General features: G+C 45.5%; 1 protein-coding gene across 15 annotated transcripts in view; it reads left to right on the forward strand.

The window, feature by feature from the left end:
- The window catches only part of GRAMD1B (GRAM domain containing 1B), a 263,268-nt gene that overhangs the window by 129,294 nt on the left and 107,912 nt on the right, over positions 1-26,062 (forward strand). The window contains exons 1-2 of one of the 15 annotated variants that reach the window (XM_063784588.1): positions 20,592-20,990; positions 21,609-21,652. The exons of 12 other annotated variants lie outside the window; for them this stretch is intronic. The gene's annotated coding sequence lies outside the window, so the exon portion shown is untranslated. Of the gene's footprint in view, positions 1-20,575; positions 20,991-21,608; positions 21,653-26,062 lie in introns of those variants that run through there. 2 more of the 15 variants (XM_016922196.4, XM_016922197.4) reach the window with 2 other exon arrangements.

The raw sequence follows: 26,062 nt of genomic DNA on the forward strand, positions 1-26,062 counted from the left end.
GGGATCTGCCTGCTTCGGCCTCCCCAAGTTCTGGGATTACAGACGTGAGCCACAGCACCCAGCTGCCACTGAGTTATGTTGAGAAACTGAGCACCCGAGTGTCTTAGTGCAGGCAGCTATAACAGAATACCATAGACTGGGTGTCTTGTACATCACAGAAAATTATTTCTTTCCATTTTGGAGCCCGGGAAGTCCAAGATCAAGATTTGGGCATTCAGGTGAGGTCCTGTTTTCTTCATAGACAGCTGTCTTCTTGCTTTGTCCTTACATGGTAAAAAGGAGAACTCTGATCTATTCAGCCCCCTTATAGGAGCACTAATTACATTCATGAGGGCTCCACTTTCATGATTTACGGCCCCACCTCTTAATACCATTGCACTGGAGGTTAGGATTTCAACATATACATTTGGGGGTGGGGCACCAACACTGAGTCTATAGCACCAGGTAGCTCCCAAATATTCTTGTGAGAAAAATCACACCTGGGAGGTGTTCAGAGTTGAGTCGTAGCCCCTCCGGGGCTGTGGAGGATGGATACCTCCCCCCGGAGCTCTCCAGGCCGGGCATTTGGGCATGGTATAATGGAAAACCTGTGGCGGGGCATTAACTGGCTGCCTGGCCCTGCTGTCTGCTAGGCACCACGTAAGGGATTCCAAGATGAAGACATAGTCCCTGCTCTTGAGTAATTTTTCAGCCCAGTGACTTAATATGGCCATCAGGCATCAAGAACAAGGCCATGGGGGTGATGACGTGTCGGAACGGAGCTGTGAACCTGGGGAGCCGGATCTTCTCCCCTCGCCACCCCACGGCCCTGACTGAAAGCTTTGGCCCTCCTCCTCCTCCGTTGCCACCCCATGGCCCTGACTGAAAGCTTTGGCCCTCCTCCTCCCCCCTTGCCACCCTACGGCCCTGACTGAAAGCTTTGGCCCTCCTCCTCCACTGTCACACTCAGTGATGGGGAGCCCTACCCTAGAAGTGTATCTCATGAGAGCATCAGGGATGCAGTGAAAGAGCGATGCTCAAGGGAGACAGGAAGAGAGAGCAACATAAAGATGTGGCTCCATGTCCATGGCGCACCCTGGTCAACAGAGGAAGGGGCGTGGGACCCGATGGAAATTTGGAGCTCAGGGAAAATAGTTAGGGGGGGCGGTCCTTACCTCTCTGCGTACCCCCTTAAGGTTGACCCCTTAGATGGCCCAGGAACGGCAGGTGCTAGAGGAATGGTATCCACCTGGGCATGGAAGTGGGGCAGATTCAGGGGCCACTGGACTAAGGGGAGAGAAGGGCTTGTCAGCACCCACCCAGGGAGCCTGTCCATTTATGTCCCCAGATAAAGGGTCCTAGAAGAGTTAAAAAAAAAAAAATAGAAATCATGCCTGGCCTGTGGTTAATGTGTATGTGCCTATTAGTATTATTATCATTAAAACACTGGGTCGAGGACGAAGGATTTGAGGAGCAGAGGTGGCAGTGAGTTTAATTTAGTCATGTAGAGTGAACTACTCATGGAGTGTGCCAGTGGATAGAAACACTAGGCCATTGGCTACACCGTTTGAAGCTCAGGGGACAAGACTGAGAGTGCTCATTTGGCAGTGACCACTATGGAAGAGCACAGCAATGAGAATATAGTTGAGGCGAGTCTCAGGATAAGCAAAGTTTAAGCAGAAGACAAAGGAAGGAAGAATTTTAAAAGATTGTCCATTGAAGACAAGATGACTAGGAGATAGTAATGGAGAAGCAAGAAAGAATAGTTAAAAGGGTAGAAATAGGTAAGAAAAGGACTAAAAAGAATCCTCTGCAGTGGCAATTTGTGGAGGTCATTGGTTACCACAGAGCAGTTTCAGAAGAGTATATTTGAGGGGAGGGAGAAGAGACCGACCATAGTGATTTCATTCTAGAAGTCTGCCTGGGAAGAAGAGAAATAGGGAGGATACCTAGAGGAGAAAGCAGGGATGATTGGGGAAAATTCTTGTTTTAATATGGAGAGACATAAGCACTTTTTTATAATCTCTGAAGTAGAAATTGATATCTCAAGGCTGAGAATTTCAGAGAGGATAAATTCATTTGTTCATTCATTCAACAAACTGATCAATTATGCACTATCGGCCAAGTGTGATGGCTGGCACCTGTAATTCCAGTGCTTTGGGAGGCTGAGGTGGGAGGATCACTTGAAGCTAGGAGTTTCAGACTAGCCTGGGTAACCTGGCGAAACCTCGTCTCTGCAAAAAATAGCTACTGCACTCCAGTCTGGGCGTAGAGCAAGCCCCCGTCTCAAAAAAGTAAAGAAAGAGCACTATGTACTGGGATTTCCAGTCTTGTTGAAGGGACAATATTAAACACAATTGAGAAAATGCAAACTTGGAATTTGGATGGGTGTCTTAAAGGAAGAGGACATAGTACCAGGCAAAGTGTATCGAAGAAGCTGGACCCGGCCAGAGGGGTTGGGGCCAAGGTGTAAGGCTTGGGCAAAGATTAGAAGGGTGAATTGGAAGCAGTGATGTGAGACAGATGAGATGATATGGATGAGATGAGGCAGGCACTTCGATGGCCAGGATGACCAGGATATAGTAATAGAGAAGCAAGAAAGAATAGTCAAAAGGGTCTTGGTCTTTATTTTAAGAGCCCAGGAAGCCACTGAAGATCTTTGAGACGGGAGATGACAGGATCAGATTTGCTTATGAAAAAATTGCTTACAAAAACACAGAGGCTGTTTCATGGACACTAGGAGATCAGCTGAGGCCCTTAGGAGCCTATTACTGTATCCAAGCTAAGGATGTTCGTGTCTTGGAATGTGGATGGTGATAGTGAAAAAAAGAAGCAGACAAATTCAAGATATATTTAGGAGATAAAATGTCCAGGGCTTGATCATGAATTGGGTACATATGGGTGTGAGAGAAGGGAGGTGTTCAGAGTTGAGTCCTAGGATTCCAGCTTGCTCAGCTAGGGGGTGCCATCTATTGAAAGGTAAGGAAGCAGAGTTTTAGAGGAGGCAAGAGAAGGTTGGGTCAGATCACAGGTGAGAAGATTACCCTTGAACAGGAGAGACTAATTGAGGTGGATGCAGGTGAGTTCCTAGGTGCTATGGTAGGAAGGCGAGGAGGTTAGCGGCAGCAGGATCTGTTTTCTCTGTGTGAAAGAAAATGATGTCTCCTAACTAAGATCAGTGAAGGTGGAATGAGAATAGTGTGATGTTTGGATATAATTAATTCTGGGACTGTTTTTGTGTCAACTTTTCTCCAAGTACCTTAAAAGACATTTGTGGCTGGGTGCAGTGGCTCACGCCTGTAATCCCAGCACTTTGGGAGGCTGAGGTGGGTGGATCACCTGAGGTCGGGAGTTTGAGACCAGCATGGCCAAAATGATGAAACCCTGTCTCTACTAAAAATACAAAAATTAGCAGGTGTGGTGGTGCACGTCATGCTAGAGTAAGATCATCACTGCCAACTCAGGTCTAGCCACTGGGATAGGTAGCTTCCTAGTAGAAGAGGAAGTCTTTTCAATTTTGCTTATTCTGTTCCAGAAATATGTCCCCAGTAGCATATTTCCAGAATAGTCTGGCTCCGTCTACCTGCTTGGCCAGTGAATTCCCCATGGACTCACGGACATTCCCGTGATCCCTTACCATGGGGAGAGAGCCAAGTTGCAAACCCTCTGGGAGCAGTGCTCCCTGCCCCTCCCCTTCCCCCAGCACCAGCAGCTGACATCACATGCAGGTACAGCTTCATCCTCCTTGTCTGAGGACAAAGGAGGAGAGGAAACTCACCAAGTGCCCAGAGCTCTGCCAGATGTTGAAAGATGGAGGAGGGCTTCATTTGGAGCTGTGGCTTGGGCAGGAGGCAGAGGGGATCTCGGTAACGCAGGACCCCAGGCTTGCCCACCCTGGGCCCTCCATCTGCCTGTGTTTTATATTGAACCACACGGAGGGGAGAGCTTATGTGCAGGAGCCCACAGTTGACAGCTGGGGTAGCTGCAAGGGCAGCAAGTCCACGCAGCTCCAGAGTGAGCCCCCAGCCCTTGAGGTCCCAGCTGCCATGTGGCCAGCCCTCCCCTGAGCCCAGCATGGTGCAGAATCTACAGCCAGAGACCGTCTCATGCAGCACTGCTGTAAAGCAGGCTTGTCACTACCACGTCTCCTCCCTGAGGAAGAAGCTGGCCTTTCTGCGAGCCAAGTAGGTGGTGGGGACCCTGGAGATTAGGTTTGGGATTGCCTGGGTTGGCTCCCATGTTTGGAGATATTGTAGGTCCCTGCCCAAGAGGGAGACTCAGTGATCCATTGCAAGAGGCTGAAGGGAAAGGCCAAGGGGTGTGGGTGGCTGGGATGTTGACTGGGAGACTGAGTCTGTGCCTCACTGTGTGCCTCCCAACGAGGTGCCTTGGCCTCTGGGTCCTTCTTCATAACTGGCCAGGGACCATTACTTTTCTCCTTTATGATAAGTTGCTCCAGTCCATAAAGAACTTGGAAATCCTGAGAAAGGTGCGGTAGGGAACAGTGTAGTCTGCCTGTGTAGCATCCCCTGGACAGGGGCGCTGGCGTCTCTGGGGTGTGGATCATTCTCTTCCACTTACAGGGACCTAAGCAGTAGGTGTTTGGGGCCATTGCTGTGTGTTCATTTCTATATCACCTCTTCGGGCACTTTGGTCTGACTCCAGAATTATTTGAGCATGCATCGGATGTGGGGTGCTTTTTCCTAAAACAGCCCCCATACCTGGCAGATGGGCTGCAGTGGCTCCTGGCTGAATCTGCCCTGCCCTCTTGGCCTCTGTAACTAGAAGAAGGAGATTTCCTGGAGGAGGAAGAGGTTCCAGCCCCTAAGGTTAGAATTAAATTTGAAGACTGACAGGCATTCAAGAGAGAGGGTCATGTAAACTTATGGGCAGGTTTGTGTGTTTTTGCTTTTGTTTTGGCGTAAAGAGAAACATCACTGAGAAAGATGGAATGAATGAAGTGAGGAGAGAAAAGGAAGGAGAAAGGCAGAAAGAGGGGCCAAATGGATTTCAGAGGTAGGGAGAGGCTAGAAGCAGTAGGTGGCTTAACCTCAATCCTCTCTCTCTCTCTGTCTCTCTCTCTTTCTCACACACACACACACACACACACACACACACACACACACACACACGCATAGGCATAGATGCTTGTGGTTGTTTAGCTGTCTATTGACAAGGGTTTCTCATGGCTGAAGTTTTGGGGCTGGTGAGCAAAGACTGTGTCCCTCTCTGATTAGATGACTTCTCTGGTACCGATATTCAGTGCTGTGCCTTGCACACAGTAGGTTCTCAACAGATAATGGTAGAATAAGGAAGTCTCTGATCCTGTGATGTGGTGCAAGGACAAGATTCAGTAATGGCTGCGGGGAACTCAGGTTTTGGAGACCAAAATACCTTAGTTTAAATTCCAGCTCTACTGCATCCTGGCTGTGGTGCTTTTGCAAAAACATTTCATCCTCTCTGAATGTTTCCTTTCCGAAAAATGAAGATAATTGTACTTACTTTATGGAGCTTGTGGGGATTGAACTGAGATAAAATAAGAAAGGCACTTAGCACTGTGTCTGGACATAGCACACAGTAAGTGGCAGCTTGTGTCACTGTCAGCAAATAGTAGGCCTGGGCTTAGCCTGCAAGGGGTGTGGAGAGTGAGTTTTGAGCAGGAGGTTTGCAAACTTATTAAGGGAAGCCACACATGAATCCATGAGAAGTAATGTTTGACTTCCCAGTTGCCAGGGGAAGCCAGTTATATAAACTCTGGTCCTCACTGTCCTGGTGAGAGACAGCTGCCTTGAGGGTGGGGTGAAAAGCCCAGAGTGGCAGTTGTGTGGACGGGCTTCCAGACCTACCCGCAGGCAGCCCACTCGAACTCCATGTGGAACGTGGGCCCAGAAGGTGTTCAGCTTGTTCCAGCTGATTAGGAAGAGGGTCCCATCTCAGAAGAGGCTCACTTTGATTAAATTCTGCAGTGGAAGTGTCCCTTTGTAAACAGCTTCAGTAGAGGCCCCAGATGTTCCTATTGTTCAGATCCCAGGAACAATGTTGTTAATAGTGGTGCTGTTGGTGGAGAGGAAGACCTGAGTTCTTCCTTCCTCCCTGTTAGTGACTCATCACTCGAACTGCTCTCAGCTCAGATTCCTCACCTGGGAGCTGTCACATCTCAGAGAGGCTGCCTCTTACCCCTTTGTCCCAGTAGGGTTTCTCTCCCTCACTTGCATCAAAATAAATGGCTTATTTTCCATTTTAGCATTAATCACATTATAATTGTATTTATTTGTTGACTTGATCATTGTCTGTCTCCCCAACTAGTCCGTAAATTGCATGAGAGCAGGGACCATCTTTGTTTTATTGTGTCCGCAACAATTAGCACAGTGCCTGGCACATGATAGTACTTACTACTTACTAAATGAGTAAATGAACCAATGAATAACCATATACGACTTTTTGTTAACGCTGACATTCTAGGATCATGGAATTTCGTGACTGTAGCCCAAATGGAGGGCAAAGACTGACCCTTACACATCTATTAACCTTTTTAAACTTCTCATGCTCATGGAAATGTTTTGATCTGTGACCACCTCTCACATGTTCCCCTTTCTCTGATCCACCTGCACATATGCTTAGGGGGTCACATGGTCTTGTGGAAGACAGCACTTAAGGCCTTTTTTTTTTTTTTTTTTTTTTTTTAGGTCTGAGCTAAGCTCTGACTTTTGAGGGCAGGGCAAAGAAGCAAGTGAGTGCTCCTGTCTTGCTCCTGCTTCCCCAAGTTCCCAGCTTAGAGCTCCTCTTTAGCAGTCCTGGCTGCTTCTGTGGCTGTCAGCAGAACTGTCTGCAGGTGTAACCATCACCTGCTCTGTTTCTCCTACTCTAGCCCTTCTTCTTTGTGCCTGAGAAAGGGGGGTTGTTAATTATAGCTCAGCAAACTCCTCTTATCTTTGCTGATGCCATAGTTGGGATTTAGATTTGGACAACTGGCAGGATGGATGGTAATTTTTATTCCCCAGCTTCCCTACTTCCTGCTGGGAGAAATTCCATCCTCCTACCAGCCTCAGCGAAGAAGGAATGTGAGTGGGTGGCAACTCAGGGGCTCAAAGCAGAGAGTCCGATCTTAGGCTTGTCCTGCTCTCTGCTGCATTCTTTGCCTCCCTCGTACTCCAGGGTTGAGATGAAGTCAGGGGATAAACTGCTGGGTTCTCTTTTCAATCACTCACTGATTAATCATGTAAGCTCCGGAGAGCTCTTTACTACTCCTAACTTGCTCTTCTAGGCATTGAGGAAGTCATTGTACCAGAAGTTGATGCTCCGGCTTGGATTCAAACACCGATCACTAAAATTGTTTGAGCACATACCATATGTATATATACATACACACACACACACACACACACACATACACACACATAAATTATGTGTGTACTTCTGTACTAAATATTTTATGTATACTGTAATATAATGAAACAAATTTTAATAAGATGGAATAAACATAAATATAAATACAAGTCCTAATATGCTTTTTAAAAAATTAAAAAAATTATATGGATACATAGTAGGTGTATATGTTTATGGGTTACATGAGACACTTTAATACAGGGATGTAATAGTCACAGCATGGAAGATAGGGTGTCCATCCCCTCAAGCATGTATTCTTTGTGTTACAAACAATTCAGTTATACTCTTTTAGTTATTTTAAAATGTACGATGATTATTGACTATAATCACCCTGTTGTGCTATCAAATACTAGGTCGCATTTTTTCTATTTTTTCTGTACCCATTGATCAGCCCCACTTCCCCCCACTTTTCCACTACCCTTCTCAGCCTCTGGTAACCATTCTTCTACTCTCTTTCTCCATGAGTTCAATTGTTTTGCTTTTTAGTTCCCCCAAATAAGTGAAACCATGCGAAGTTTGTCTTTCTTCTTCTTCTTTTTTTTTTTTTTTGTCTTTTCTTGTTTTTTATTTTTTGTGCATCGGTTGTGTGTTTTTTTGATTTGAGGTCACTATGAGGCTTGCAAATACTATCTTATAACCCATTATTTTAAACTGATGACAGCTTAACACTGATTGCATAAACAAACTAACAAACAAAAACAAATAAAAACTCTACACTTTAATTTTGCTTTTTAGCTTTCTGTTGTTCTTTATGTCTTATTGTACTTTCTGTGTCTTGAAAAGTTGCCATAGATGCTATTTTTGATTGGTTCATCATTTAGTCTTTCTATGGAAGATAAGAGTACATTATACAACACAATTACAGTGATATAATATTCTGTGTTTTTCTGTGTACTATTACATGTGAGTTTCGTACCTTTAGATGATTTCTTTTTGCTCATTAACATCCTTTTCTTTCAGATTAAAGAACTCCCTTCAGCATTTCTTATAGGACAGGTCTGGAGTTGATGAAATCCCTCAGCTTTTGTTTGTCTGGGAAGGTCTTTATTTCTCCCTTGTGCTTAAAGGTTACTTTCACCAGGTGTACTATTCTAGGGTAAAAGGTTTTTTTTTTCCTTCAGCACTTTAAATATGTCATGCCACTTTTTCCTAGCTTGTCAGGTTTGCACTGAGAAGTTTGCTGCCAGATGTATTGGAGTTCAATTGTATGTTGTTTCTTTTCTCTCGCTGCTTTTAGGATCCTTTTTTAAAATCCTTGGCCTTTGGGAATTTGACTACTAAATGCCTAAGCTAGTCTTCTTTGGGTTAACTCTGCTTGGTGCTCTATAACCTTCTTGTACTTCAATATTGATATCTTTCTCTAGGTTTGAGAAGTTCTAATATCATCCCTTTGAATAAGCTTTCTACCCCTATCTCTTTCTGTAAGGCCAATAACTCTTAGATTTACCCTTTTGAGGCTGTTTTCTAGATCTCGTAGGCATGCTTCATTGTTTTTTATTCTTTTGTCGCCTCTAACTGTATTTTCATATTTCATATAGTCTGTCTTCTAGTTCACCAATTCTTCCTTCTGCTTGACCAGTTCTGCTATTAAGAGAGTCTGATGCATTCTTCAGCATGCTAGTTGCATTTTCCACCTCTAGAATTTCTGCTTAATTCATTTAAATAATTTCAATCTCTTTGTTAAATTTATCTCATAGAATTCTGAATTCCTTCTCTGTGCTATGTTAAATTTCTGAATTTCTTCAAAACAGCTATTTTGAATTCTCCGTCTGAAAAGTCACATATCTCTGTTTCTCCAGGACTGGTCCTTGGTGCCTTATTTAGTTTGTTTGACGAGGTCACAGAGTGCCCTTTACTTTTCCCCCTGCTTTTCTCAAACTGAAGGAGACTTTTACTGTAGCCACCACAGCTGGGTTCAATGCAAAGCCTCACAATTGCTGCGCTCTCCCTCTCCCAAGTGTACAGATTCTTCATGCTGCACATCCACTGCTGGAGAATAACGGAGGGGAGGCGCTGGTGATTCAAGACTTTCTTTCCTGCCCTCTTCAATGTCTCTTTCAGTTATATGAAATTAAAACCAGTTACGGTAATTGCTCACCCAACTTTGTTTCTTGCGATGGCCCTTTTTGTGTGTAGGTAGTTTAAAATTTGTTGTTCTTGTAGGGGCAATGAATGGTGTAGGCTTCTATTCAGCCATCTTGCTGTGTCCTATCTAATATTTTCTTCCTCCATGGCCATGGGTAAGTGTTCATGTCTCCTTGATTATGAGTGTCCCGCTGGTTAGACATGGTTCTGAAGCAGTGGTCTTCAGCCTTTTAACGTGGTTCAGAGTCACAAGCAAAGCTTATTTAATATGCAGATTCGTAGGCCCTATTCTTAGATTCTGAGTGCTATGGACTGGGAAAGGCCTAGGAATTTGCAGTTAACATATATCCCAAGTGATTCTGATGCAGGTGGTCTTGGACCATGCTTTGAGAAATATGCTCTTTCTCGAAAAGCAGTGCTGATAAAGAAAATGTAAATAAAAGTGCAAAATAAAGAGAAACATGCCCTGAGCCCTGATGCCTCCTGTGATCCTACTCTAGCTAATATCCGGCACACAATTTAATAGGGCTGGGACATGGAAGGGCCTTTTGATACGTAGCTTGGTGGTATGGTTTGGTTGTGACCCCAAAATTTATGTGTTGGAAACTCAATCCCCATTGTAACAGTATTAAAAGGCAAGGCCTCTGGGAGGTAATTAGGATTAGATTAGGTCATCAGGGTGGAGCCCCCATGATGGAACTGGTGGCTTTAAAAGAAGAGGGAGAGAGACATGGCCTTGCCCTCTTGCCATGTGATACCTTCTGCATGTTATAACACAGGAAGAAGTCCCTCACCAGATGTGGCTCCTTTGTCTTGAGAACTTCCCAACCTCCAGAACTATACGAAATAAATTTCTTTTCTTTATAAATTAACCAGTCTGTGGTATTCTGTTATCGCAACAGAAAAAAGGACTAAAATACCCAGGGACACAACTTCTGTGTCCCTTACCTGTCTTCTGCATAGTCCAAAAATCACCATTCGGTGGCAAGGAGAAAGGTGGGTGGAGGGGTACGTAATTAAGTTACTCATTCCATCTTATCTGTCACCAACTTTCCAGGTTACTCAGTGCCTCTTTTCTTATCCTCAGGCATGTAAGCAATTAAATGCTGGCTCCCTTTCTTTTTCTTTGCCATTTCTCCTTAGTCTGAAGGTGAAGCTCTTCCACTGAGATGTGGAGAAACCCATTTTGACCCTGATTCAAATGGTGGTGGGGTGGGGAGATGGGCTGTGGGAGTGGAGGTTGTTTTCGTGCACCCCCTACTTCCCCACACAAAAGCTCTCTTGTGTCTTTTATGTGAGCATGATGGACGAATTAGTCAGTTGAATTTAGAGTTGGAATTTTGAAACTCTTTGTTTGGTTGACTTTTGAAACTCCACTACACGCTTGCTGTGGGATCCACAAGGGGAGCAATTTCTCCCACTCATCTTTTTTCCCTGTAGAAATGAAACAGATCTATTGTCTGTGTTTCCTCCTTCTGGGCATCTTAAATGATGGATAGGTTCAACTGGCTGAGAGTTATCCTTGTAAATAAGGGTATTTTGGCCGGACGCAGTGGCTCATGCCTGTAATCCCAGCACTTTGGGAGGCCGAGGCAGGCAGATCACTTGAGGTTCGAGACTAGCCTGGCCAACGTGGTGAAACCCCGTCTCTACTAAAAATACAAAAATTAGCTGGGCATGGTGGTGCATGCCTGTAGTCCCAGCTACTTGGGAGGCTGAGGCAGGAGAATTGCTTGAACCTAGGAGGCAGAGGCTGTAGTAAGCCAGGATCATACCACTGCAGTCCAGCCTTAGGTGACAGAGCAAGACTCCATCTCTCTCAAAATAAATAACTAAATAAATAAATACCAACAGATGTGACCCTTAAGCAGAGACTCAAGAGGTCCAGTGCGCTACACTCTCCTAATCCATACATTTCTTCTTCAGTACCTATAGCAAATGGTTATATGCTTGTATGTGATTCACTTCCACAATGGGAAATTTGCTAAAATTAATTGGAGTCTTTTTAAATGAAGAAATTGATAACTATAGGAAGCTTTCACCAATCTACAAATGTGACCAGTAAATCCAAGAAAATGCAGAGTGTCTGTGTACTTTGTGGAGGAGCAATGTTTATGTTCTAAGGTAATAATAATGGTATTATTATTAAAATAATAACAGCTACCTTGATACCTTTTTATTTTTTTTTTGACAGAGTCTCTTTTGTCACCCAGGCTGGAGTGCAGTGGCGCGATCGCGGCTTACTGCAACCTCTGTCTCCCGGGGTTCAAGTGATTCTCCCGCCTCAGCCTCCCAAGTAGCTGGGATTACAGGCACACACCACCACTCCTGGCTAATTTTTGTATTTTTTGTAGAGACAAGGTTTCACCATGTTGGCCAGGCTGATCTCAAACTCCTGGCCTCAAGTGATCCACCCACCTTGGCCTCCCAAAGTGCTGGGATTACAGTCGTGAGCCACCATGCCTGGCAATAGATGCCATTTTGAGGGCATATTGCGTGCTTAACACTGTGCTTTTCCTGTGCTATCTTATTATAACAACTCTAAAAGGGAAATTACTATTATACTCATCTTCTAGATGAGGCTTAGATTGTCCACTGTCAAGCTTGTTGGTAGCATAGGTAGGATTTAACTCCAGAGCTCAAGTTCTTTTTTGTTTGTTTATTTTTATTTTATTTTTATTTTTTGAGACAGAGTCTCGCTTTATCACCCAGTCTGGAGTACAGTGGCACGAGCTCGGCTCACTGCAACCTCTACCTCCTGGGTTCAAGTGATTCTCATGCCTCAGCCACCTGAGTGGCTGGGACCACAGGCACGTGCCACCATGCCAGGCTAATTTTTTTATTTTTACTAGAGATGCTGTCTCATCATGTTGGCCAGGCTGGTCTTGAATTCCTGGCCTCAAGTGATCCCCCTGCCTAGGCCTCCCAAAGAGCTGGGATTACAGGCGTGAGCCACTGCGCCGGCCTGGAGCCCAACTTCTTACTTGCAATACTCTTACTTCTCCTCCAGCAAAGAAACATGATTATCAAGGCACTGGGGACCCTGTGCAGAACCTGCTTTTTCTTGAATCTCATGGATCTTTTTTTCTAACTTGCTGGAATTGGAGCTCCAGAGGTGGAGGTGTGTGAGCAAGTCTATTAATGGCCATCCCTTGGCAAGCTTCAAAACCAGACAGAACAAGAAAAACAATTGACCAGGAGAGAATAGAGACCCCAATGCTTCTGAATGATCTAGTTAAAGATGCCTTTCGGCCAAATAGGATTTTTTCTTAACTATCATTTTTGAGCATGTTTCTTGTGTCTTACTGATTTTGAGAAGTGCCTTAAAATTTTAATTGGCAAGTTATATGTAGGAAAGTTTCAGTACATCTTTTTGTTTGACAACATCTTTCTGATGCTTTCTTTAGTTTCACTCTCATGCCCAAGCAGTGAAACAGAGCTGTTGTCTTACCTTTCTGCAGGTACTAAGTGAAGCCCCATAGGTATTTGCATGAGCTACAGAAGTCCTTTACCTTTCTTCTCTTTCTCCCCTGGGCTCACCAGCATCCCCAGTAAACCATTCTCCTTCAACAGGAGTCCCTGAGGCTGCTGCTGCTTACTGGACTGCCAGGGATCCGCAAGCATAGGCTGCTAGGGATCTGTGAGCATAGTCTGTTTGCACCTCATCCTGTTTTTCTCTTGGCTTCAGCATGAGTCACTAGAGGGTCTCCCAGTGGCCTGCATGCAGTGATGTCCAGGCATTCGGACAATCCTTCCTTCTCCCATCCTAACTCTTCTTTCATCACTGGCCTCCCCAGTCTAAAAGAGTGTTTTAGTAGAATGATGCAAACGTGCATGTCCCATTTACAGTATACCATAAAAAGGCCAGGCAATATTACTGGACCTAGCCCCCTCTCCCTTCCCTGCTGACCCCTTGCCCATTAATCCGGTGGCTTCTATTATACAGATGCTCCTGAACTGGGGTTACTTCCTGGTAAACCCATCATAAATTGAAAATACTGTGGCACATGCCTGTAATCCCAGCACTTTGGGAAGCTGGGGCAGGTGGATCACCTGAGGTCAGGAGTTCAAGACCAGCCTGGGCAACTTGGTGAAACTCCGTCTCTACTAAAAATACAAAAATTAGCCAGGTGTGGAAGTGCATGCCTGTAATCCCAGCTAATCGGGAGGCTGAGGCACGAGAATTGCTTGAACCCGGGAGGCGGAGGTTGCAGTGAGCTGAGATAGTGCCATTGCACTCTAGCCTGGGTGGCAGAGCGAGACTCCATCTCAAAAAAAAAAAAGAAAGAAAGAAAGAAAGAAAAAGAAAATGCACTTAATATACCTCACCTACTTAATATCATAGTTTAGCCTGGCCTATCTTAAACATACTCAGAATGCTTACATTAGCCTATAGTTGGGCAAAATCATCTGGCAGTACAGTTGACTGTAGAGTATTGGTTGTTTGCTCATGTGATCCCGTGGCTGACTGGGAGCTGTGACTTTCTGCCACTTCCCATCATCGTGAGAAAGTATTATAAAGCATATCGCTAACCTGAGAAGAGATCAAAATTCAAAATGCGAAGGATGGCCCATCAGAAGTCAGGGATTGTTTGTACTGTCATTCCGAACCTTGGTGTGATAGGCTGTGAAGTCCTCTGCAGCCTGGCAATAGGACATTTGTGAACAAGGGTACAGGCATAGGAGTGAGCTCCCAGGGCAGGGCGTGGCAGCCTTATGCAGTCATGATCTTTTCCATTTTTGAAGCACTTGAACAACTTTGTCATCTGAAAGCACAGTGCAAGGGACCAGCTGCTGACTGGAAGTGGTGCGATTGTGCCTGGAGATGGTAGGTAAGGGAAGGAGCTGCATAACCAGACCAGAGCTAGCTTTGCATTGGCACCAAGTGCAGACGGCTTGGAGGACTGAGGGAACTCATGGAGTCCCCATTGTTCTTAACCCCCCACCCATACCCCTAAGATAGTAATTATAAAGACAAGATTATTTTAGTTAACGTTGATTGAATATGCCTATTATGTGTCAGTTACTGCATTTTCATTTAAATTTCACCTTTTTTTTTTTTTTTTGTGATGGAGTTTCGCTCTGTCACCCAGCCTGGTGTGCAATGGTGCAATCTTGGCTCACTGCAACCTCTGCCTCCCGGGTTCAAGGCATGCTCCTGCCTCAGCCTTCCAAGTAGCTGGGAGGACAGGCATGCGCCACCACGCCTGGCTAATTTTGTATTTTTTAGTAAAGACAAGGTTTCACCATGTTGGTCAGGCTGGTCTCAAACTCCTGACCTCAGGTGATCTGCCCTCCTTGGCCTCCCAAAGTGCTGGGATTATAGGTGTGAGCCACCACGCCCAGCCAAATTTTACCATTTTTTAGTTACTGCGTTTTCACTTAAATCTTACCATTTTTCTATGAAATAGTATTATTATGATCTCCATTTTATAGACAAGAAAACTGAAGCTTAGAGAAGTTTCATAACTTATATAATGTCATGCAGCTATTAAATAATGTGCTAGAGTTTGAACTGGGAAATTTGACTGTAGACTTCAATCACTGTGCTGCACTATCCTGTCCAGTTCTAGAGGCTGAGGTCGAGGTAATGTCACTCATGTTTCTGTTGCTTGTTGCGGGGGCGGTCTCAGGAATTGCTAGCAGCTAAGGGAGGTGGATTTCCCTTGGCCTATCATGTTTTTCCCTGAGGAATTCAGGCATAGAACAGCACTGGTCCCCGCAAAGGCCCTCAGTCTTGCACAAGGTACGAGCTCCCCTAAGCAAGACGCCATGGGAGGCTGACAGCTTCCACTTTGTCCAGCCCGCAAGGACTTGTATTCAGAGAGTCCTTTCTCTGTTCTCCTGATGTCTCCCTCATAGCTGAGTGTGCAGTACTAGAGATGACTGACCCCGAAGGCTTAGCTGTTTCCTTTTCTCCTAGAAGCTGATCTTCAATTCTTACCACCTGTGTTCCTCCCTCCTTATCTTGACTGCTTCAGAAACTTCCGCTTCAAGCCTTCATACAACAACCTGACTTCCCCAGACAGCAGTGCAGATTGGCAAGACCAATTCAGACTTGACCTTTGCAGCAGTGACTCCCGCTGTGCTAGTTTTTCTTGTGCCAGGCAGCTTCTCTCCATCCACAGCTCCTCTCTGTTTCACCTCTCTCCTCCCACTTCCAACCAGATCAGTTTCTCTGATTTTCTTTTTTTCTTTTTTGAGACAAGATCTGGCTCTGTTGCTCAACCTGGAGTGCCATGGTGCAATCCCGGCTCACTGCAACCTCCGCCTACCAGGTTCAAGCGATTCTCATGCCTCAGCCTCCCAAGTAGCTGGAATCACAGGCATGCACCACCAGGCCCAGCTAATTTTTGTATTTTTAGTAGAGATGGGGTTTCACCATGTTGGCCAGGCTGGTCTCAAACTCCTGATCTCAAGTGATCCTCCAGCCTTGGCCTCCCAAAGTGCTGGAATTACAGGCTTGAGCCACCATGCCCAACCAGTTCTCTAATTTTCTTTATGACTTTTCTTTATTTCCATGTAGACTCTTACTGTTTTTGATGACATTTTTCTACCACTCTCCCAAAAGCCCCTCTTAATGTCAGACACCCTGTTCGGCAAGTATCTCCTGTTGTATTTCCTTATTCCTCTTTTTCTATATTTTCCTTATTTTAGTGACTGTCTCACCTCTCTCTTTCAATGTCTTTAAAAAATATATTAATTTTTTTTTTTAAGAGATGGGAGTCTCTCACTCTGTTTTCCGGGCTGGTCCTGAACTCCTGGCCTCAAGTGATTCTTCCCCCTTAGCCTCCCCAAGTGCTGGGATTACAGACGCGAGCCATCATGCTCAGCTTGTTTTGATGTCTTTGTTCACCTAAAACAGCAGGTGGGTTTGACTGCTGTCCACTCTACCTCTACAATCATCAATTCTGTGGGGGACATAAAATTTCCTGCTCTGGGGTAAGAGGTCACATGGATTAGGGGAAGACAGGTGGTAAACCACTGAATGAAAAACAAACACCTAACTCTTAGGTAATATTTATTATGTGCCAGACACAACTCTAATCCCTTTACATATGTTATCTCAGTTAATCTTTGTAACAGCCTATGACTTGAATAATATTATTATCCCTGTCTTATAGATGAGGAAATGGGGGCACACGGGGCTAAGTAACTTGCTCAAGATTCACAGATGGTGGCTGAGTGGTCGAGTCAGAATTCAAGCTGAAACTCTTCCTCACGCTCAGCTGCCTCTAGAAGTTGATGGTTAACAAGCAAAAGAAAAGGCACTGAAGCAGATACACATCCTTATGGGAACACAGACACACTGCCCTCTTTCTCTTTCACCCTCTCTCTCTTTCTTCCTTCTTCTTTCTTTCTCTCCCTCTCTTCTCCTCTTTAGAGAACCTGTCATCTACGTATACAGGGAGCATCTACATCTAGTGACCTCTCAAGGTCTTCCTTATTTCAAGTCCCTTGTAGTTCTGTGAATCTCTTTCTGTTTCATCACCATCTTTTCAGTTTACAATCAGCACCCAGACTCTGGAGAGAAGGGATTTCACCTCTTTGGCAAAAGCATCTGATCTGTATTTATAGGCTTAGGACAGGCAGAGAGATCAAGCCACACACTCCGTAAGCAATGCAAACATGGCCGCAGCACTGCCCGTCACTCAGTACTACATGTCCCAGAGTGCAGCGGGGGAGGTTGATGTGACCAGGGTTTGAAACAGCCTCACTCAGTTTCCTTGCAGCCCCACCTCCCAAGAGGCAGCTGCCATGGAGGCTCTTCCTAAAGAAGCAAGTGCAGTGTCCAGCCTCGGAGCTGTCCTTAGGGAACTTGGTGCTTGTGCTTCCTGCAACCCCTTCACCCACGCCCCTGCCAGAACTCACTCCAGCCTCTTTTCAAAAGCATGTTTTTTGGTGTTCTTTTTCTGTCTCTCTTTAACTTCGTGTATAAGTACAGTGATTAAGGAGTTAGAAAGTAATACCCAGGGTAAAGCAATTAGTAGAGATAATTGCCCTAGAGAGAGAATGATATTATAAAGAGGCATTTCTTTCTGTATTTCATTAAATATTAGGCAAAATGAAATGAGCCTAAGTTGCAGAAGAGGGAGCTTCTGGTCTCTAGTTCAAAAAGCAAAAAGCAAATGCATACAATAGAGAAACTATTTATCTTATGAAGAATTATTTAGATCAAGTCCTTTCTGGCTAGTAGCAGCAGAGGTAGGGATTCAATGGGTTTTATTTAGACAACCTGAATTAGTACCCCTCCCCCTCTCTCCCACCCTGTTTTCTCTTTCATTCTCTTTTCTGGAGTTTTCTTTGACTCTGGGACTTCTCCCCACTCTCATTAAAGCCTCCTGCCCAGCCCCACTGTTCCCTGCCTCCTGACCAGCCCCAACTTCTAGGTTGTCTACTCTGCAGTTAACAGCACTCTCCCTCCTGCTTTGAGTTCAGACATATGAATCTCTGTGTAATACACATATGGTGCTTCTGAAGCCTTCTGCACATGTTCACCAGGGCTGTGTCACAGTTCTTTAAAAACTGAGTCGGTAGATGTTTTTGGTCATTCAGGAGACTGGGGGGACCCCCATTAACATGGATCTGATTTCTGTGTGATTTTGATGTAATAGAACATCCTTCTCCATGGATACTAGCCTTCTGCTCTCCATGTGTTTGTACATTTGACTATCAGCCCAGGAATAAAGAGGATGGCAGGCCACAGCAAGAGCCAGAAGAAACGTTACAGGCCTCTGAGCAGAGAAGATGACGTGTAGATTGGCTTGGCCCCCACACCTTTGGTTTGTGGTGGGGGTATGATTGATTACTCTACTGCAGTGCTAGCAAAGCCTCATGGATTTTCAAGTTTATTGTATTCAAGACCATAGTCTAGGGCTTATAGAAATCAGGCAATAGGCTAAAGAAAACCATCTGTTAGCCTAAATTCCACTACTCTCATCCTCAACCTTTTTTATTAGTGTGGGATGGAATAGGAATGGGAGAAGTGTTGAATTGTTTATTGTGGCTGGAAATAAAACACGTTCCTCTAACAGGATGTGTGCCTGTATCAGGATATACATCCTTCCCCCTTACCTCAATTTGAATCAGAGTAGTTAAATTAAAATAAGGTGAACATGAGTAAATTCATTTAAATACCTTTTATCTAAAAGCAATTTTCACTGTACATAGGACACAGGAGATTGGTTTAAATGTATATACCAGTCTCTGAATAGTCCCAAGATTTTTTTCTTAATGTTTAATAATGCATTTTTTATAATTTGCCATCTTCAATTTAAAAAAAGGCCTCAAAGGGAAGTGTCCAATTGAGGTTTTATATTCTCTACCAAACTATAGTAATAGGGAGCAGGACTTGGGTGCAGATTGAGGAGGAAAATGTTAAGAGGTTGGAAATTTGGTATTATGATGTTTAGTGGAAAGGAATTTGGACTTAGTGAATATGGGGTTGAGTCTCAGTTCTGCTCTACTGACTGTGTGACCTTGGACGAGTTGCATAAAGTCTCTGAATCTCAGTTTAGTTATCTTTAACATTGGGGAAACAGTGTTGATCTCACAGGGCTCTCAGTATCCATGGAGGGTAATGGATTTGGAAACCATCTTAGTATATTTTCTGCTGCTATAACAGAACACCACAGGCTGAGTAATTGATAAAGAACTGAAGTTTATTTAGCTCATGGTTTTGGAGGCTGGGGAGTCCAAAAGCGTAACACCAGCATCTGGGGAAGGCCTTGTGCTGAGTTACCCTGTGGCAGAAGGGCAAGAGAGTGCCTTAGACAGGAAGAAAATCGGTTGATCTCATCCTTTTATTGGGAGCCCACTCTTATGATAACTAACTTATTTTCAGGATAACTGTATCAAACCATCCATGAGGGCCACTCTCATGACCTAATTACCTGTTAAAGGTTCCACCTCTTAATACTATACTGTTACAGTGACCATTAAATTTCGACATGAGTTTGGACACTCTAACTATAACAGAAATGCATTGTAAATTATGGAGCACTGTACAAATGAGAGTTGTCACAATTATTGTTCCTGTAGTTAAGCCAGACCCGTTAGCACTGTGTTGTCAGCGTCATCAGTTTTTTGGGAAACTCTTTCCTAGTCTGTATTGATCTACCTGATTGAGTTGCTTGGTTATAAAGTCAGACTTGAACAGAAGCAAGGTAATAAATGATCGCACAATCATTGCCTTCTTTTTTTTTTTGGCAGAGTTTTGCTCTTGTTGCCCAGGCTGGAGTGCAATGGCATGGTCTTGGCTCACAGCAACCTCCGCCTACTTGGTTCAAGTGATTCTCCTGCCTCAGCCTCCCAAGTAGCTGGGACTACAGGCGTGTACCACCATGACTGGCTAATTTTGCATTTTTAGTAGAGACGGAGTTTTGTTATGTGGGCCAGGCTGGCCTCCAACTCCAGACATCAGGTGATCTGTCTACCACAGCCTCCCAAAGTGCTGGGATTACAGGTGTGAGCCACCGTGCCTGGCCGTGCCTTCTTTTTTAAATTATGTTTTACTTTATCTAACACTTGCTTTGTTGTTTTTTTCCTGTGGTCTTGGGGCTGGATTGGGAGTAGGTGTGGGGGAGGAAAGGAAGGAGTAAATAAGGAGGGGTCAATTTTCTCTGAGGATCTCACCATTTCTGAGGGTAAAGTCTACATGGAAATGAACACTGGGAGATTGACATCCTTGTTTTGACCCTTTGGCTTTTTATCTGGGCCTTAGTTTCCTCATCTGCAAAATGGGAGCTGAAGCTGTAAGGTCCTACTCACTTGTAGCCTTTTGTAGATGTGAGATCACAAGCATGAAGGAACCGACGTCCCTAACAGAAGATAGGTTAGCATGTTTCAGGGGCTGCTATAGGGGAGCTGATGGGGGAAAATGATAGGAGGGAGGTACTTGGAGATGCCTCAGGAAGGACATGAGTGTTTTTCCATAGATTATTCTTTCTGATTGGGAGAAATATCTTTAAATATTTGGATGTGCTTATTTTCATGTTTTTGTCAAGAAGGTCAGTGGTTCACCAGAGCGTACACCCCGTTTCCTCACCAGTTTCTAGAAGCCTTGCTCTGTTGTATGGATGCCAGCTCTGGCACCGCAAACACACACAGTGAATATATGTACTGTGTTTTAAGTAGAATCCTTGCGCTGTCTTGGGAATGTGAGCAGCCTGTTCCTCTCTTCCCAACAGGGCTAGGATACTCTGATCCCCTTCCTCAGGGTTCCCCTGATGGATGCAGCTTATCCCAGGTTGACCGAGTAAAGTGGGCCAGAGAGGAAGCTGTAGTCACTGCAAGCGAGCGGCCTGTCCCTGCTGGGCAGGAAACCTGGAGTGATGAATGGGGCTGGATGAAGTCATCCTGCTCCTCCAATCAGACTGCTCGGAGAGAGCCAGGGGCCTCTGCAGATCCAGCCAGACTGCCGGCTGCTCTCATGTACCTTTAGACAGAGGCTGTGAGTCTCTGGGAGTGGAGTGGGGGTGTGTGAACCGCCCGCTCCTGGCTCCTGTGTAGGCCTCAGTCAGTCTGAATGTTATTGCAAGGTGAGTGGCTTCACCGGGCGAATTTCTCTCCTTTTGCATTCTCCACCTTGCCGTGCCAGGCTCCGGCTTTGTGGCTCCGGCACTTCCTTGCACAGCACCTTTCTGCTTCCAGCTGAGTGCCTGCACCTTCTTGAGGTTCTCACACCCGCCTGCCCGCCACCAGCTGCTGACCTTCTTCTCCCTTCCTGCTCCCCCCGGCTCTTGCTCATTACCTGCCAGCTGGCCTCTTCCCACATGCCCCCCTCATCCTGACCTGTGGGTACCAGTTGGCGGGGTGATGGGAGGGCAGGCCTCCGTCTTTGTGCCCTCTCCCTCTCAACAGGGGGAGCCTGGGAAGACCCACACTTCGCTCCTGGGAAGAAGTACCAGGCCAGGGGAGGTGCCCCCTGACTCAGCCTCCTGGGCGTCTGTGGAACACAGACAGGAGACAGGGCCCCCCTGCTTGCTGTGGACCTCCAGACTCTGACCTCTTACCCAGAAACTGAGGAAGTCCCAGGGGGCCAGAGAGTGGAAATAGGTGTCTTATTTTCCCCAGCCTTCCAGAGGGGTGGTTTGTTCTCCGTGGGTGGACGTTTGTGACTCTGCCTTTTCTCTCTGGATGGTGCCGCTGCTCCTTAGGCCAAGCAGAGATCATGGAGCCGGCTGACATGGCGACAGCAAAGGTAGGATGGAAATGCTGCCGGCCGCACTGTGCGTAAGTGGCTTCGCTTGGCGAGTTCTGCCTTTGGTTCACTTTTCTCTCTCCTCCTCTCCCTCAGCCCGCCACTCGTGAGCATCCAGGGGCTGTGTCAGAGTGGAGGGAAATGTGAGCACCAAGACCTCAGGAGAGGCGAGGAGGTGCCAGGTCCTACAAAGCACATGCCCCACCTTGGTGTGCTTGGAAGTCGGAGTGGGTGGATGAGGGGTGCAGGGTGGGGGGTGGAGGTATCTGTAGCTTTCATCTGCACTCACTTATATGTCCGTTCTTTTCTTTAGCCTTGCCCTATTTTTTGTTTCTCTTTATCCTGTCTCTTTTTCAGTTATGCCTCTTTTTCACTCTCTCTCTCTCTCTCTGTCTTCTTCCTCTGCTTCTTCTCTGCACTGCATTCCATTTGTGCAACCTCCACACTTTCTTTTCACCTTCTGTTTGCTTCTCTTTTGCTTCTCCCTGTTGTATAAGGAATGGGTGGGGTTGGTGCGGGCTGGACAGTCTTAAAAGCAGAGACTGCCTCTCATCCTGCAGCAGACGTTGGCCTTGGGATTGGAGAGGAGTTTGTATGTGAGTGGCAGATGCTGCCGCTGGCCCCGCCCACTGCTCGCCGGATGCCCCAATGGCAGTGCGGGCCCGGGCACCTCCAGGGAATGGGGCCTGGGTGCTGCGCTACTCAAACTCTGTGGGCACGCTAGAGGGCGTTCCTGAGATAGCTTTCAAATCTCTCCTGGCTCCTGCTTGCAATTTGAAATTTGCTTTTCTGTGTATTTTTCCAAACAAGGAGTTAGAGCCATTGGGAGTGGATGGGGGCATCTAAGGAGGCTGAGTCTGTGCAGCCCCAACCCCAGCTCCAGTGTGCAGGGAGAGATGTAATCCTTCGAGAATATCTCAGCCCTTCATTTGGGAGCCTTGCTTTTTGGCCAGATGGCAGGGTCTCCTTTCTCTCAGAGATGGAAGACTGGACAAGGCTCAGACTTCTGGAGCAGGTTGGGTATCCTGTGTTGTGTATGGAGGAGAGAATGAGAGAGGAGGCCCAAGCGGCAAGTCTGCTGCCAGCCTGAACCGGCAGGAATGTGTTACAGTGGTTAGAACATGTCTCTGGGAATCATAGAACTTGGTTTTCTGCTCCTCCCAGCCCTACAGGCTGTGTGATCAGATCCGAGTCACTTAACTTCTCTGGACTTCCATCTCCTGGTCTGCACAAAGGTGAAAATTACACACATCTGTTGTTTTAATCAGTTTAGATCTGTCAAATTCTCAGTTTTCTTAGAAAGGAGCCAGAGAGAGCAAACTATAGAGAACAGATCTCCCTGGACCCATTCTCTCCTCTGTCTCCCCTTCCTCTCTCTTTTCCTTTCTTCCACAAACATCTGAATAGCCCCTTTGAATATGGGGTGGTGCAAAGTGCTTGTATTACCTTGACAGTGGGCAGTGGCGACCATGAAAGCAGGCATCTGCAACTGTGTTTGGATCCCAAACTGCTGCAAGCAGTTTGCTATCTGGTGGGAATGCTGCTGTCTGTCTTCACCAGGGCCTTGCAAAGCCTCTAGTGAACTAGCTCTTGAGGTTGTAGGTGGTTTGTTATCAACCAGCTGGTTCTCAGGGGATGGTGGTGGCAAGTGCTCTGGAAAAGGTGTAATTTGGGGATTTTGGGGATTTATTCTGTGGCTGGTTTGGAAAGGTCTGTTTAGTTTGTATTTGCATATGGAGGCAGAAACAGCCTGATTTTACTTAGGCCCTTGCTATCCCTTAGTCCAGATTGCACATGATCTAAGCAGGTATAGCATCAGATGTTAGAGATGAATCATTCCTTTTTTATTTTCTACAAAAAATGAAAAATTAGCCAGGTGTGGTGGCATGCACCTGTAGTCCCAGCTACTCAGAAGGCTGAGGCATTTACTTTCAGGACCTTGACCAAGAGAGAATCTGATTGGCTAACAGAAACCGATGTCATTTCAAAGCAGCATTGTGAATCTTTTTTTTTTTTTTTTACCTTCTCTAATCCAGACCCTTTGGAAATTTACTTCAGGTATTTTCAGTCTGTGCCTGTGAACCATTCAGGGCTCTGAATGGACTTTAGGAGAGGGTCCACGAGCCCCCTTCATTGGTAGGCAGAATTTTGTATCTCTGTACATTTTTCTGGGGAGAGTATCCTTGGCTTTCATCAGCTCCCCAGGAGGCTTATTACTCAAAAAAGTTTAAGAACTTTTAACTGATCAAGATGCTCCCATAAAGAGCCTATTTGTATAGTCTAGGTACAAAGCCCAGGTACAAGAGGAACTTACATATTATGGCCAATGTCCTGGAATCTCTGATAATGCATAAAAGCAGCTTGTAAGTAACTTACATACAGTTTCAATATCACTTTTTAAATGTCTAAATACTTGAAAAATGCATCCCCCTTATCTCAGGCTTCCCTTTTTATTTCTGAGATACTATTCCCAGAATTTCCCCTAGCCGCAATGTACTGGGTTAATTTACCCTGGAATGAAATAGCTTTTGGTGGAGGTGTGGTCAGTCTTATGACAACATTCCCTATTAGACTCTTTTCAGTTCCTGGAGTAGAGCTTTTACAGGTGTGACTTCACCTTCTGGAGTCTGGATTTTGAGGTTCTGTTACTCCACTGTATTGTCATAGTACTACTCTTTTTTTTTTTTTAAGGTTGCACCTCAGACTAGGGCCATCTGATAGCCTGACCTGACTGTGTTAAAATATGTAGATGATGAATTGTTACTGAGAGTTAGTTTCCTTCCTTTCTTTCTCCCTCTCTCTTTCTTTCCTTCCTTCCTTCCTTCCTTCCTTTCTTTCTTTCTTTCTTTCTTACCTTTCTTTCTTTCTTTTCTTCTTTCACAGGGTCTCTATTGTCTAGGCTGGAGTGCAGTGGTGCGATCATGGCTCACTGCAACCTCAACTTTTTGGGCTCAAGTGATCCTCCTGCCTCAGCCTCCTGAGCAGGTGGGACTACAGGTGCATGCCACCACACCTGGCTAATTTTTTATTTTTTGTAGAAATGGAGTCTCACTATGTTGCCCAGGCTGGTCTCGAACTCCTGGGCTCAAGCAATTCTGCCACCTTGGCCTCCCGCAGTGCTGGGATTATAGGCATGAGCCACTGTGCTTGCAAGAGTTTTTGTCTTAACTTTGAGAAAAGAGGTTAGGGAGCATTAATTAACCCATTCATTCACCAGAGGGTTATTAAATGCTGACTGTATGCCAGTGGAGAGAGTTCAGTATGGAGAGTTTAGAGATGGGTAGTTCACAACCGCCGTGAAGAGTTGTTCATGGGTCCTCGGGGGAGACAGACAAGTAAACAAATTATGGCAACACAAGGTAATAGGTTCAAAGTCAGGGACGCAAGAAGAATTACTTGACTGGGCAGTTCATAAAGGGCTTTGTAAAGAAAGTTACATTTGATCTGAGACCTGAAGTGTGGGTGGGAATTTATCAGGTGGACAAGAGAGGAAAGATGATGTGGCTGTGATTTAGAGTTGGACATATCTAGGTTCAAATGCTGACCCTGTTGCTTTCTGGCTCTGTGAACTTGAGTGGGTTATCTTGGCCTTCCCTGGTCTCAGTTTCCTCGTTTGTCCATGAGTTCACCATCAGTACGCTGGGATTGTCATGAGGATTAAATGCAATGTCTTAGGATTAATGCCTGGCACACTGCAGATAGTCACTGAATGGTGGCTGTGGGTGCAGAGATCTGTTAGAGAATAGTGGGCCCAGGATGGACATGGCAGGGCCCAGGGCACGACAAGTAGCTTGGCAGGACTGGCGCTTAGGATGCATGTGGAAGACAAGAGGCAAATGTCAAAACCAGAAACAGAAGCAGGGAGCTGAAGCGCTGTGAAAGCCCGTGCAGTGCTGAGACTGCATAGACACTGCGAACAGCTGAAGGACTTCGAGGTACCATCAGGTTTGCTTTTGAGAAAGTACTCTGGCTCCAAGGTAGACAAGTAAGATAATTGCCTCATTTTGCTCCATCTCTGATAACTTAATTATTACTTTTATTTTTACATCTATCTCTCCCCACTAGACTGTGAGCTCCTTGAGGGCAGGGATTGTGTGTTTTGTTTCTTAATTCACAGAAACCCTGGCACTTAGCATTTTACTTGGCAGGTGATAGATGCTCAATAAATATTTGGTGAATGAACAAATAGGAGAGGGTAACTGCAACTGCAAACCTAAAGGTAAGAATTGAAAGGCAGGTGAACATTGACAGCAAGAAGCACACTCTAGTCATATTTCAGGTGCTAGAACTGACACGACGTAGTTCCTAATTAAATGGGAGATGGAGGAGTCTAGGGTGAATCGTTGGTGTCTGACTGGGTCACTTGGTAGCTGGTGGTGTGATTTGAGATTGATACAAGACGTCAGAGTT

This window comes from Pan troglodytes, chromosome 9 (genome assembly GCF_028858775.2).
Source record: "Pan troglodytes isolate AG18354 chromosome 9, NHGRI_mPanTro3-v2.0_pri, whole genome shotgun sequence".
Taxonomy (NCBI): domain Eukaryota; kingdom Metazoa; phylum Chordata; class Mammalia; order Primates; family Hominidae; genus Pan; species Pan troglodytes.